The following is a 14,205-nucleotide window of genomic DNA, read 5'->3' on the forward strand; positions in this document are numbered from 1 at the left end:
AGAAAGGGATGATGGAAGATTGAGGCAGTTCATACCCAAATTATAAAAGAACATGAGCCTAAGGCGAGGAGGAGTTTCATTAGCCGGACCGTGGTGAATCTATGGAATTCATGCCACCGACGGCTATTGAGGCCAAGTTAATGGGTATATTTGAAGCAGAGTTGAATAGTAAGGACACCTGATTAGTAAGGACATCAATGGTTATGGGAAAAAAGCAGGAGAATGGGTTTGAGAGGTATGATGGAATAGCAGAGCTCACCTGATGGGCTGAAGGGCCTAATTCTGCTACTAGGCTTATAGCTTTATAAAAATCTATCCCATATCAACCTAATCAGAACTACTGTACAGAAGCTATTCCTCCTACTTCTTTGAAGAAGGTATCTATGTACTGTATGTGGTACCAGTCAGCCTCAGATTCAGATGTTTGGGCCACTATATGAGTGAATAGAGCAGAGTTTCACTGATAAAAATGCTGGCAGGTGACAATATCATGCACCCTGATTTTCCCACTATTAACTGTGCTCTATTATTGCCTCTCGATGTTTCTGCCATTCAAATGTTATTAAAATCAATTAAAACATATAAAACACTGAACCTTTACAAATTAAAGGTGCATTTAGATAATTAAAAACATTAAAGGCATCACAGCTAATTAAAAATCTTTTAAACCTAACCTTAGCAATTCTCTTGCAACTGTTTTTAGTGCTTTCAAATGAATGCACAAGGTCTAACCTGGTGTAGATTTGGTGAATGGATTTCCTAGTATGGTGAAATTCAAAAGGTTTTTCCTTATCAGCAGACGCAGGTCACAGCCTTTTGTGCTTGCAAGACATTCACTATTTTTCTCTGGATAATTTAACCTGCTTAATTTCAATAGATCATTGCAGGAATTATTCACACACACTAAAGTGACAAGTGCTTACAATCCTACCAAAATCCACAAACTTATTTTAATATGAAGCTAATTAGTGATTCTGATTTATAAATTGTACAATAAATTTCAATACACAGAATGTAAAATATTGAATCCTGATGAAGGATCTTTGGAACTAAGTTTCTGACTGAATGACTGACACTTGCTTTCCCCTCACACCGCCTAAGCTGTGTGTAGTTTCAGCATTTTCTTGCCATTGTACGTATATCAATACAGGAAATGTATAGGAGAAGAGCGAGTGGATAATTAATTTCATTCTGTTTTGTTATTCTGAGCTCTGTTTTCATGACTTTCTTTACCAATTGTGAATAATTACCAAAAATGATATATTAAGAATGTTCTTATTTAATATTAATATTTGACATGCTGAATTAATTTGGAATTCATTATCATCATTAGAATAAGGAAACAAAAGTACAAAGAATGTTTCTAGCATGATTAAATTAACCATTTGTGCAACCAGAATAGCCCTTAAACACTTTGATATTAAAATTCTCATCTTCGTGCTCATATTCTTCCAAGACCTGTTTTTTTCTTAAATCTGTGACCTTCTGCTCTGCAATTCTTCAGAGATACCTCCAATCCTACAATTCTGGCTTCTCACATATCTTTGATTATAATCGCTCCACTGTAGTCCTCTGTGCTGTAAATCTAAGCTTTCAAATTTGCTCCTCCCTCTAGGTTCTCTCCTCCTTTTAAGTTGCAGATATGCAGTACTGTGCAAAAGTCTTAGGCACACCTATATCTCTAGGGTGCCTGAGACTTTTGCACAGTACTGTATTTGTCAACGTGGTGTGGAGAGTGAGTTTGTAAATCTGGTGGGAGCAAAGGATGCTGGGAATGGGGAGGGAGGAGTGCATTGGAGGGGTGTGGGACAGGTAGTAGAGAAGGAATGCCAGGGGTGGGGAGAGGACAGTGTGGATGCAGACTCACCCAATCCTGAGACACAAAGCAAGGTTATTTGATTATTTCCCTTTCCCTCCCCTCTCCTTTCCCCTTTTCCCAACCATGATTCTCTTCTCCCTGCCACCCTTCCCACTCTCAGTACACAATAGAGACTCATCACAATCAAGTTTAGCATCACTTACGTATGTCACAAAATATTTTTTGTGACAGCAGTACAGTGCAATACATACATTTACTACAATACAGTGCAAAAGTCTTAGGCAGCCTAGTTATACATGTGCGTCTAGGACTTTTGCACAGTATTGTACATGCTTTCACCAGCTGCTGAAATGTCTTCGTATGTCAGCATAGTCTCACTCTGTTTTGTAAATTTCCTATGAAGTGTCATGGGATGATATATCATGTTAGAAATGCTGAATAAGTAAGTTCTAATTACCTATACCCATTTTATTAACCCTTGAAAGCAAATCACATGTTGCAGTATTAGAAGTATTTTCTATATCATGTTCCTGGATTATTTCTGCTAAATGTCTAACTCGGAACATACCAATTAAACAAAGAGGCAGTTATCTCCGTACATTTTTTTAGTACACAAACTATTTTTTCCCTTTTGTATACAATAAATGTGAGACCGAGCCACAATTTATTAACATGAAGGTTAGGAGTTAAGATCGTCCCAATGTTGGAAAGCGCTTCTAACATTTTGTTAATCATACACTTCAATAAATATAAAATAAGTAACTTATAATGTATACCCTAAATAGATATTTGTATGATCTTGAAGACACAACTACACTCATTGGCCATTCTATTAGCCACCTCCTGTACTTAATAAAGTGGCCACTGAGTGTATGTTCATGCTCTTAGCCCATGCACTTCGAGATTCAACATGTTGTGCACTCAGAGATGTTCTTCTGCACATCACTGTTGTAACACATAGTTATTTGAATTACTGTCACCTTCCTGTCAGCTTGATCCAATCTGGCTATGCTCTTCTGCCCTCTCTCATTAACTATGCCCTTTTGCCCACAGAACTGGCACTCACTGGAGGTTTTGTTTTGTTTTTCACACCATTTTCTGTAAACTCCTGAGACTGTGTGTGAAAATCCCAGGAGATCGGTGCTTTCTGAGATACTCAAAGTACCTCGCAAAACTCTGGAGGAGCTCAGCCAGCCAGGCAGCATCAAAGGAGAAGACGGGTGAAGGGTCGGCCCAAAACGGTGACTGTTTTCTCTTTCCCATAGCTGCTGCCTGGCCTGCTGAGTTCCTCCAGCATTCTGTGTGTGTTGCTTGGATTTCCAGCATCTGCAGATTTTCTCTTGTTTATGCTCAAACTACCTTTGGGAAAAATTACATTTGGTGCTACATTTGGTGGCAAAAGTCATTCCATGGTCAAAGTCACTTAGATCAAATTTCTTCCCCATTTTGATGTTTGGACTGAACAAGTGAACCTCAACTATATCTGTATGCTTTTATGTATTAAATTGCTGCCATATGATTGGCTGATTAGATATTTGCATTAACAAATAAGTGTATAGGTGTCCCTAATAGACGGCCACTGAGTGTACATTATAAAGATCACTATAGTCTATCACATCAGTTACTATCATGTACTGACTTTACCTTTTACCTATTCAAAACTTAAAAATAAAATGAAATTGGTTGCTATGGTAGCATAGCTATTAGTGCAATACTATTGCAACTTGGGGCATCAGAGTTCAGAGTTCAATCCTGATGTCATCTGCAGGGAGTTTGAATGTCCTCCCAGTGGAATGTGTGGGTTTCCTCTGGGTGCTCCAGTTTTCTCCCACAGTCCAAAGACATATTGTGTTAATTAGTTATTGTAAATTGCTCCATGATTAGGTTAGGGTCAAATCGGGGGTTGCTGGGCAGTGCAGCATGTTTGCTGGAAGGGCCTATTCCACATTGTATCTATCAGTCAACCAATCAATTAGTAAATAAATCAATAAAAAAAGATACATAAATAAATAAATGTATACATACATAACATACATACCAGCTTGAATTTCTATGCATGGTGCTCTCTACAAAAGTGGAGATGGAATCTTAACAAAGCACCATTTGTAAAGTGCATTCATTCTGTGACAAACAGTGTATGCTGTATGTTTGGGAGAAAAGGTAGGGAATAATTGAGATTAGAAATACAAGGAACGACTTACCCACAATCTAACCTAAAATCTGTAACTTACTGCTCTACAGTTCTTCAGAGATGTCACCAACAGGACTTCGATGCCTGAAATTATTCTGACCAAGAACAAAGTCATAAGATACAGGAGCAGAATTAGGCAGTTTGACTCAAGTCTGTTCTGCCCCATTCCATCATAAGTGATTTATATGATTTGGAGGGGGCAGCTATTACTACAAACACATTTGGGAAACTTTTTCCACAATATGTTTATTTGAAATAAAAAGACAGCTGAAATGAAAACCATCATAGCTGACTTCTCAATTAAGAAATTGGTTTATTGTATCCATGGAATGGAAGAGAGAAAAGATAATCACAATCCATTGAAACTGATTTCAAAGCTACAATAACATTAGCAAGAAATCCTCCACTAGTCAGCTCATACTCTTGTCCCTACCCTCCCCTTTAATTCTGACATACATCAAACAGTCCTGATGAAGGGTCTTGGCCCAAACTGTTGACTGTTCATTTCCCTCCATAGAAACTGTCTAACCTCCTGAATTCCTCCAGCATATTGAGTGCTATTCTATTCCAGTATCTGCAGAAGCTCAGGTGACTGTTTAACATATAAGAGCATATGATGGCTCTGGACCTGGATCTTCTAAATCTCGAAGAATGTGAGGGTGGGGGGGGGGGGAGGGGGGTGATAGGATCTCATTGAAACCTATCAAATACTGAAAGGCCTAGATAGAGTCAACATGGAAAGAACATTTCCTGTCATGGAGGAGTCTAGGACCAGAGGGCACAGTCACAGAATGGAAGGATATCTCTTTAGAATAGGAATGAATTTCTTTAACTAGAGTGTGGTGAATTTGTTGAACTTATTGCCACAGATGATTGTAGGGGTCAAGTCATTGCGTATATTTAAAGCAAAGGTTGGTAGGTTGTTAATTATTAAGGGTGTTTAAGGTTATGGGAAGAAGGCAGGAAAATGGGGTTAAGAGGAATAATAAATCAGCAATGGCTGAGCAGAATTGATGGGCTGAATAGCCTATTTCAGCTCCTATGACTTATGGTCTCCATTAGGAAGACATTTTTATAATCAAGTGACATCTAATTCTGCCAGTAAATGTTTTATTACATTTGAAGTGCAGAAATTGTTGAGAAACTTGACAGTTATTCTTTGTTAACAATTTTCCATAGAGAGAATAAAGGCAAAAATGCTGTCAGTATAGTTCACTTTTACAGGAATATAGCAACAGTGGGGTCAGGAATATTTAAATAAAAACAGTAAAAGGCCAGAAATGCTCAGCAGGTCAAGCAGCATTACGAAGTGAGAAATGGTGACGTTTCCAATGGATGGCCTTTCATCAGTATTGATCGGGAGAATATCCTGTTCTCCTTCGAGTAAACTAGTTTATGCTGCACAACAGTGATGTGGAGAAGAGCATCTTTGAATGAACAACATATTGAACTTTGAAGTGAGTGGATGGGCTACAGTAGCAGAAGACCACACTGGGAACCACTCCTGTACTTGAGTGGACTTTATTTGGTAACACTACAGTCATTACCCATTACAGTGGTACCCATTATATGGCTGGTCCTATTATGGTTCTGATTTATGGTAAGTGGCTAGGACAAGAATAGAAAATTATTTGGTGACCCTGATCTGTCCATGAATGGAGAAGAAACTTCAGACTCACTGGAGGTCTAATCCACATTCAATGCTAAGAGGTATTATTGAACCAAATGTGCTTTTCTCTCATATCCGAGGGATTTCACAGTTTGGTGTTATTGGCTGTAGTTTCTTAAAATTAAATTTAAATTTGGGGTTTTCTCTCTCTGTTACGTGAATGTCCGTGAAGTGTAAGGATTTCAGGTTGGTGTACTGTATACATTCTCTGGCATTAAATTGTTCATTTCAGTTCATATTTATGCCACTGAATCAATAATCCAGAACTCTTACTTCAAGTTAACTGTTACGTGTACATGACCATACCTGATGAATGATACATTGTAAAGTTTATTTAAGCTGTATTTCTTCTTTCTTACAGTTAGTGCCATCATTGTATAGAAACCTTGTAGATCTCTCTGGGAGTGAGTGGGTTGTCAGATCTATGGTTTATTTTTCTGATTCACATTTCTTCATATGGTTTTACTAAGGAGCACTGATGATTTCGTTGGAAATTACTTTGAAGGTACAGGATCGTTGATGGATTGGGATAAGCCTGTGGATGATACACAATGATCTCCTCCCAACCTAAATCAACTCCACCTGTCTCTTACTTGAACTTAACTGACATCCTCCTGAAGCCCATCTAGAGAGACCACTCAATTAAAGCAAGACATTGCATTAAAATATATAAGTAATAGATTTTAACAGGTAAAGAGGAAATGGACTGATTTTTTTCTTCATTCCCATTTCGACCGAATCCTTGCTCACCAGAGTTTATTGACAACAAAATGTAGGCAAGAAGGCCAATAGAGCAGAACAAGACTACATAATGACGGAGGAGGGGCGCCGTTTGAGTCCATGCATGTTTAACTAGAAGTAGGTGGTTGTTGACCAAATGCACCTCCATGTTTCTCGTCATGTGTTATGTAATGTCTCACAGAGTGGGATTTCAATCCAGTGAGCTGCTTCCATCCGACACTCTATTCTATTTTTTTTCTCCTCCCCCCTAATACATCGTTCTGTCTCTAGACTGGAACAAACATTAATAGATCTTGCCCGGTTCGGTGACTATCACACAGCACTTCGAATTTCCCCAAGAAACCGCGTATTGTGTATATCATTCTTGTATACCATGGACTGAAAAAAAAACATGAATCAGCTTTTAGGGCGCGAGTTACTCCGCTCCCTGCCCTCCTTACGAAGGATGCATCGGCAAATTACATAATTAATTTAAAAAATATACAATACTCATCTGCGCCCACCTCCCTCAGTCATTACAAGAACGCTTATTAACAAACCTGACCAACACTAAGCGCCTACAGTAATAATGAAAATTATTGTTGCTGGGACAACGGCTGCTGTTAAATATAATACGGAAACATCGTCAATTTTGAACGGAGACAGAGAAACCCCCATTATGTAAAATGAATCTAATTACCTCCCTTAAAACGGCAATCCTTTCAGAAAGCAATCTATTTCCGAGTTCGGGGACTGGCACTTCAGCTGATTTGCAATTTGCAGTGAAGTTCGGATTTCAGGATCTTGGGAGAATCAATGAAAGGGGTCGCAGAAACTTTCGACGCGAGAACTAACAATCGATTTATTGATATTTGCCCATTGTTTGCAACACATCCGCCCAGTTCAGTCAAACAACAAACTGCCCTCCAGCACCATTCATCACTCTCCGCTCCCCTCCCACCATCGAACCACGGAGAGTGACCCGCTCGGCTCCCCCGCCCCGTCCGCTTGCCCTGGGGCTCAGATATAGCGCTGTCCTCGGTGCTGATGCTGCGACGGTAGCCATGGCGACAGCAGGCAGTGTGACCAGAAACGGGAAGCTCTCCGTGAGAACCGATCTGACAAGACTTCTACCACGCTCTGTCTCCCGACGTTAAATTGTTCCATCTTTTCATCCATTAATGGACGCACATAATAATTATAAACTGCTCCCTTCCCAAAATCCTGCCTCAACCCAACATAACTCAAGAACGCACTCCGGATAGCCAGCGAACACAAACCATTCACCCAATTTATAGAGGAAAAAGACCTTTAAAAAATAAAGCCTCCACTATTACGTTGGAAGCTGTAGTTGTTTATTCGGACTTCCAATCTCCATCAACACTTTCATTTGTAAATGAGTTAGGGTCATCTAAATGGTGGAAAATCATTCTTCCCGATCTTTCTCCGTTATTTAATAAGGTATTCTCTGTTGATTTTCTCCTTCCACTTACACCTGAGGTATTGCAATGCGATCACCCCAGAAATTTCATAGAACATCTTACCTACAGATCACACTGTTTTTACTTAGTCACGAATTTCCCTCCGCCCCCTCTCTCTTGGAAGAAAAGGGAGAAAGATTGAGACTGACTTTGAGAAAAGGTTCACGACTCACCAAAAGTGACAGGCAGGTTCGGGGTGAATTCGCATCACAGCCGGGGGCTTTCCGGCGACGGCGCGAGCAAACGATCCACCATCGCCGGCCACGGGAGTTCGGCGAAGGGGAGGTAAAGGAGCCGCGTGTGTGGTTGCAGAAGAGGAGGGAGGGAAGCAGGCTGCTGGAGATCCGACATCAAAGGGAAAGTGTGCAGAAGCAAATAAAAAAAACAGCCACGCAACCGGGCGGAGATGTAAACGCCCGCGTACAGGAAACGTCATTAAAACCAAAGATTTCATGAATTCTTCAGAGTTTAATGTTGACCTAGAATTTCAGCGAAGTGCCCGACATCTGATCAACTGAACACAGCACCCTCTACTGGTGGAACGAAGGAAGCGAGACCAGGCAGAAGAGATCGCTCGGTTGGAAACAATTCTCTGAATTCGATATAAATTTTAATTTGTTGGATTTCATCGGCAACAAGGACTGGGTTTTATAGCTATTTTTAAGTAATTATCCCTCTGAAATATTAAGGAACTAGACATAACCATTCAACACCTCTGCATTGAAGGCTGGGTGAGCAAGGGCTTTTCTCTTTGGATAGAAGAAGGATGAGAGGTTACTTGATTGAGGTGTACAAGATGAAAGGCGGCATAGATGGAGCAAATAGGCAGAGACTCTTCACCCAAGGTGGAAATGGTTAATACACAGGGCCGTAATTTTCATTCGATTGGATGAACGTAAAGGGGGGAAGTCAAAGGGAAGTCTTTTTTTTATATACAGAGCGTGAAGCACCTTGCCAGGAATGGTGGTGGAGGGAGATACATAAGGGGAATTTACAAAACTCTATTTAGCACATAGATGATAGAAAAAATGAAGGGTTATGTAGGAGGGAAGGGTTAGATTGATATTAGAAGAGCTTGTAATGTTGGCATAATGAAGGGCCGGTATGGCGCTGTAATGCTCTAAGTTACATGGCAGTGATGTGCTTACATTCCTTTCTGCGGATGATCAGCAAAGCTAGCGCTTATTGCTCATTCCTAACTTTCCTTGACAAGATAATGGTAACATGTCCTTTTGAACCGCTGCAGTCCTTTTGGTGATACTTGTCCTACAGAACGATTGGAAAAGGATAAAGGACACAAAGGCTGCATAATTCCAGAACTCAGACCAGTAAAGATGAGGGAGTAGTGATATACTTTAAATTCAGGATAGGGAGGCACTTGAAAGATGGGGAATCTGACATTTGACAGGTTTCCCATTTCCTGAAGTCTCTTGTGGAGAGCAAGAGTTCCCAGCCTGGGGTCCATGGACCCCTCAGTTAATAGTAGGGGTCTATGGCATAAAAATGTTTGGGAACCCCTGTGGTGGAGGGTGTGGAATTGGGAGATCGTATTGGAATAACTGCATTGCATTAAGTGGATGTAAGCAGTACAACCTTGCTGCACTGGCGGTGAAAGGCATCAGCTCTTAGGGATGTTGATGAATTCAATCAAGCTGGTCTCTTTGTTTGTGATCCAGAAGAGTGAATTAATACAATTAAATCCTATCCTGGCAAGTGGAAATGAAGGAAGTGAATTTAAATTGATGAAATAAATCTGGAATGCATAGATAGTGATGGTAAGATGGCCTGATCACTACATTTTTAGAAAAATCGCTGGTCCACTGGTACTTTTTAGGAAAGGAAATATGCAATCCTTACCTGATTTGGACAATGTGTTACCCCAAGATTTATAGCCTTTGGTTAACCATAAAGTGCAGAGTCAAGGAGCCAGTTCAGTGAGTGCTGATGGCTGCAGGCCACAGCTGTCGAATTAGACCACTCAGCCCTACAACTCTGCTCCAATGGTGATGTCAGATGTGGGATCTGAACCCACACCTCCAGTGTAGTCTGCAATCTCAGCCCAGCACTACTGATCACTTGGCTCTCCTGGTGGACTATAAAGATTAGATACGCAGGGTCTAGATACGACAGGGTCTCCGGATACAATAAGATCTTTTAAGAGACATTTAGATAGGTACATAGAGTCTAGTAATTTCTAAGGTAGGGACATGTCCGGCACAACTTTGTGGACTGAAGGGCCTGTATTGTGCCGTAGGTTTTCTATGTTTCTATTAGTTTTATTTGTCACACGTACATTGAAACATACAGTGAAATGCACCATTTATGTCAATGATGAGGATGTGGTGGGGGCAGCCAGCAAATGTCACCCCTCTTCCAGCGCACAGCTCACTGACCCTAACCCTAACCACAGGTCTTTGGGACATGGGAGGATATCGGAGTGCCTGGAGGACAAAACCCGTGTGATCATGGAGAGAATATCCAAACTCTTTACAGACAGTGGTGGGAGTCGAACTTGGGTCACTGGCACTGCATTAGCTATCTATTAATTAGTAGCTCTCTGAAGTGCTCAGCAAGACAATTAGCTCAAAGGCAATTCCATATAGGTAATAAATGCTACCATAACAGAGGTACCAGTTCTCTGTAGTTGAATAAGTAAAAGAAAAATCCTACCACAGGGGTTCCCAGCCTGGGGTCCATGGACCCCTTGCTTAATTGGAGAAGGTTGGGACCACCTGCCCCACAGCCTGTTCTATTAGACTAATTAGTTCCAAAATTTCAACACTATTTTGTGTGAATAAGGGCTAAAGTACCTTCCAGGGGTACACTCCCTTCCACAGTTCAATGTTCTTTCAAAGTTTTAAAAAGACCCATTTCCTCATTTGTGGTCTTCACTTTTTGATGATACAGAACAATAGCCATTTGATCACTATTGAACCATAGAATTATTCTACGCATGAGCTTACTTGGTTCTTTTCCAATTAGTCCCTCTACCCTGAACTGAAATCTTCCACTTTTCACAAATAAAGTGGCCACTGAGTTCATGGTCTTCTGTTGCTGTGGTCCATCCATTCAGAGATGTTCTTCTGCACATCACTATGGTTATTTGAGTTACTGTTGCTTCCCTGTCAGATGGAACCTGTCTGCCCATTTTCCTCTGTCCTCTCTCATTAACAAGGTGTTTTTGCCCACGGAACTGACAATTACAGGATTTTTTTTGTATCTCATACCATTCTCTGTAAGCTCTTGTACATGAAATTCCCAGGAGATCAACAGTTTCTGAGATACTCAAACCATCCTGTCTGGCACCAACAATCACTACATGGTCAAAGTCACTTCAGTCACGATATTTCCCCATTCTGATGTTTGGTCTGAACAACAACTGAACCTCTTGACTATTTCTACATTTATGCATTGAGTTGTTGCCATTTTGCATTAAAGAGCAGGTGTACAAAAGGGCCAATGAGTGTAAATATCAGATTTCAATTTGAAAGCTACTGTTAAGTACGTGGGTAATGAATTAGGTAATGGATTCCAGATAGTAACAACTTAACTGAAATTATCAACTCTATTTAATTAAAAATAACATCACCTCAAAAACCCTGTAATATACTGTTGTTTTGTAATGTGACAATAAACCGATTCTAGTCTTCCAATTGTTCTTATTTCAAGATTTTCGTTTTTCCTTTTTGAGCTTTAGACATCTAGTGTTTGCAGTACTTCTGATATGTACTGGACGACCGCTGCTTTGTTAAACTCCTTTTATTTGATGTGTTAATTGATGCATACACCTCCCTGGTCAGAATAAAAAACTAATCAATAGCAGGTACCTTTGCATCTTTTCAGCTGCCCTAAAGCCATGTGGAGGTTGCACACATAGTAAAGATTACATGTAGTTTAGACCACTGATGGTTAACAGATCCCTATCTTTGAAGCTTATTAGTGAAGCACTTACAATTTTAAAGCAATCTTGGTGTTTTTATGGTTTGTGTCTGGTTGCAATTCACAGATTATGGTTTTTAATCTGATTTCAAACATAACTGGCTGGATCTGTAATCATTCAGATTGTTTGTCCATGATCATCAGTTCAAAGTTCAAAGTTTATTTATTATCAAAATATATATAGCTGTATACAACCTTGAGATATCTCTTCTCGCAGGCAGCCACAAACAAAGAAACACAATAGAACCCTTAAGGAAAAAAACAACACAATAAAGACCGACAAACACCCAATGTGTGAAAAAAAGAACAAATCATGCAAATAATAAAAATGTAAACAAATAACACACAGAACATTAACCCAGCATCCCCAAAAGTGAGTCTACAGCCAGTTCAGCACAGAGGCAAGTGAAGCAGGACCAGGAGCCCGATGGCTGCAGGCCAAAGCCACGGATCTAATTCAGTGTGTGGTGAGTGCCGATGGTTGCGGGACACAGATGTAGAGTCACTTCAGCATCGAAGTGCCTTGATCAAATCGTGCAAATAGTAAAAAATGCGAACAAAAGCACATGGAACATGAACAGCAGAGTCCCTGAAACCAAGTCCACATCTGCCAAGCCCGTTCAGTGTTGAGGCGAGTGAAGCCCGTCCAGGAGCCCGGTGGCTGCAGGGAAACAGCTGCACCTGAACCTCGCTCCGTAGAACCCAGGACTCTTGCACATCCCACCCAACGGTAGTAGCGAGAAGAGAGGGAGACCAGTCAAATGCAGCCAGACATTGCTGAACACCTATTCGTTTTCTGCTCTCTTCCTTGCCCATTTTAGTTTTGCTCAACACTTTAATCAGTGTTGAGTAATGCAGCTGACTACAGTTTTCTTGCTCTGCCATCAAGCCCCGACACAACGTCCACCCCCACCGATGGCTGTGCTGGCTGTACCTGCACTCTCGAGAGTCAACTACACCGAATCCTCCAGGAGATCATAAGAATGCTAGATCATTTAGTCGACACAAAAGTACATCCTGAAAAGGAAAATTAGAGGCTGCAGACTGCATTGAGCCCAGTTCAGAAGAAGCATATTTAAAGATGAAGAATATCTAGTAGTTTTGTGAGCTGTCTGGAACACGTCCCTAGCACCATCTTGCATGCCATATAGCAGATAACTGGACAGAATTCAGTAATTGTATCTCCTGTCCTTTCGTCACTGAACTGAATAATTAATTGTTCATATAGCATGATCATCCATTTGTTTTTTCTAAATGTATGTGTTTGGGTTAAATGTGGAGACTACATGGTGATTATTTGTTTCTGTTTTTTTTAGAGAGCAGTTTTGATTTTTCTGAATTTAATTGTTTTTCACTTTTTTATAAAAGTAATTACTTTTATCTTTAATTCTATCTTTTGTTCCCTTTCTTTGTGTTCCATCTGTTTGCCAAGGGCTGTTATCTTCTGCATTTGATTTGATGGTGGAGCAGGATCAGATAAAGGGTGAGAACTGTACAATGGCAGGGTTGATGTTGCAGATTCTGTGCAACTCATTTGGCAATGAAGCTCTATTGTGCACAGAAATTGAAGCTTGAGGCAACAAATCAATCACACTGATTCTTCTCCAGGTAAAGAAGGAGCAATGTGAACGTTCACAGATGGCATTTTGAATCAGCTTCTTCTGAACTGAACTGAATTCAGAAGTTCAGTTGCAGCAGCTCAGATATTTTGGAAATTTGCTTTTAGCCAATTTCTGTGATGTTGCTGTGTTCAAAATCAGGTTTATTATCACTGTCTTATATGCCATATAAGTTACTTTGAGGCATCAGTACGGTGAAAAGGCATAAAGTAACTGTACATTGCAAAACAAGTAGTGAATAAAAAAGGAATTAGAAGGTTGCGTTCAAGGACTGATGGCAGAGAGGAAGAAGCTATTTCTGAATTGGTGAGCCAGGATCTTCAGGATCCTGTGCCTCCTCCCAGATAGTAGTAATGAGAACATTGGTAAATTTGATTTCTTTGAGGAGTATTACTGTGATTTTCAACACCTCAGGCAAATGATCAATGAATGGAACTGATGGAACAGAAAATAATTTAATAATGTAACTTGGTGCACAATGCATTCTTTTGAGTAATTGCAATGGAAGTCTGGTTAGAACTACTCTTTGCTCAATCAGAACCATGTGCTGTGAAATTTGTTGTTTTGTGGCAGCAGTATAGTGCAATACACAAAAAAACTTTACATTACAATATGAAATATAGTTTTGCACAGCTCTTACACACACACACACACACACACACACACACACACACACACACACACACACACACACACACACACACACACACACACACACACACACACACACACACACACACACACACACACACTTTTCACTCCCCCTT

At 40.3% G+C, this 14,205-nt stretch overlaps 1 protein-coding gene across 3 annotated transcripts in view; it reads right to left on the reverse strand.

Moving 5' to 3' along the window:
* Positions 1-14,205, reverse strand: part of kcnj6 (potassium inwardly rectifying channel subfamily J member 6) — a 223,355-nt gene that overhangs the window by 154,606 nt on the left and 54,544 nt on the right. For 2 of the 3 annotated variants that reach the window (XM_059968788.1, XM_059968791.1), the window contains exon 1: positions 8,054-8,375. The exons of the other annotated variant lie outside the window; for it this stretch is intronic. The gene's annotated coding sequence lies outside the window, so the exon portion shown is untranslated. Of the gene's footprint in view, positions 1-8,053; positions 8,376-14,205 lie in introns of those variants that run through there. 3 annotated transcript variants of the gene reach the window in all.

The sequence above is a fragment of the Hypanus sabinus genome, chromosome 4, assembly GCF_030144855.1.
Source record: "Hypanus sabinus isolate sHypSab1 chromosome 4, sHypSab1.hap1, whole genome shotgun sequence".
NCBI classification, from domain to species: domain Eukaryota; kingdom Metazoa; phylum Chordata; class Chondrichthyes; order Myliobatiformes; family Dasyatidae; genus Hypanus; species Hypanus sabinus.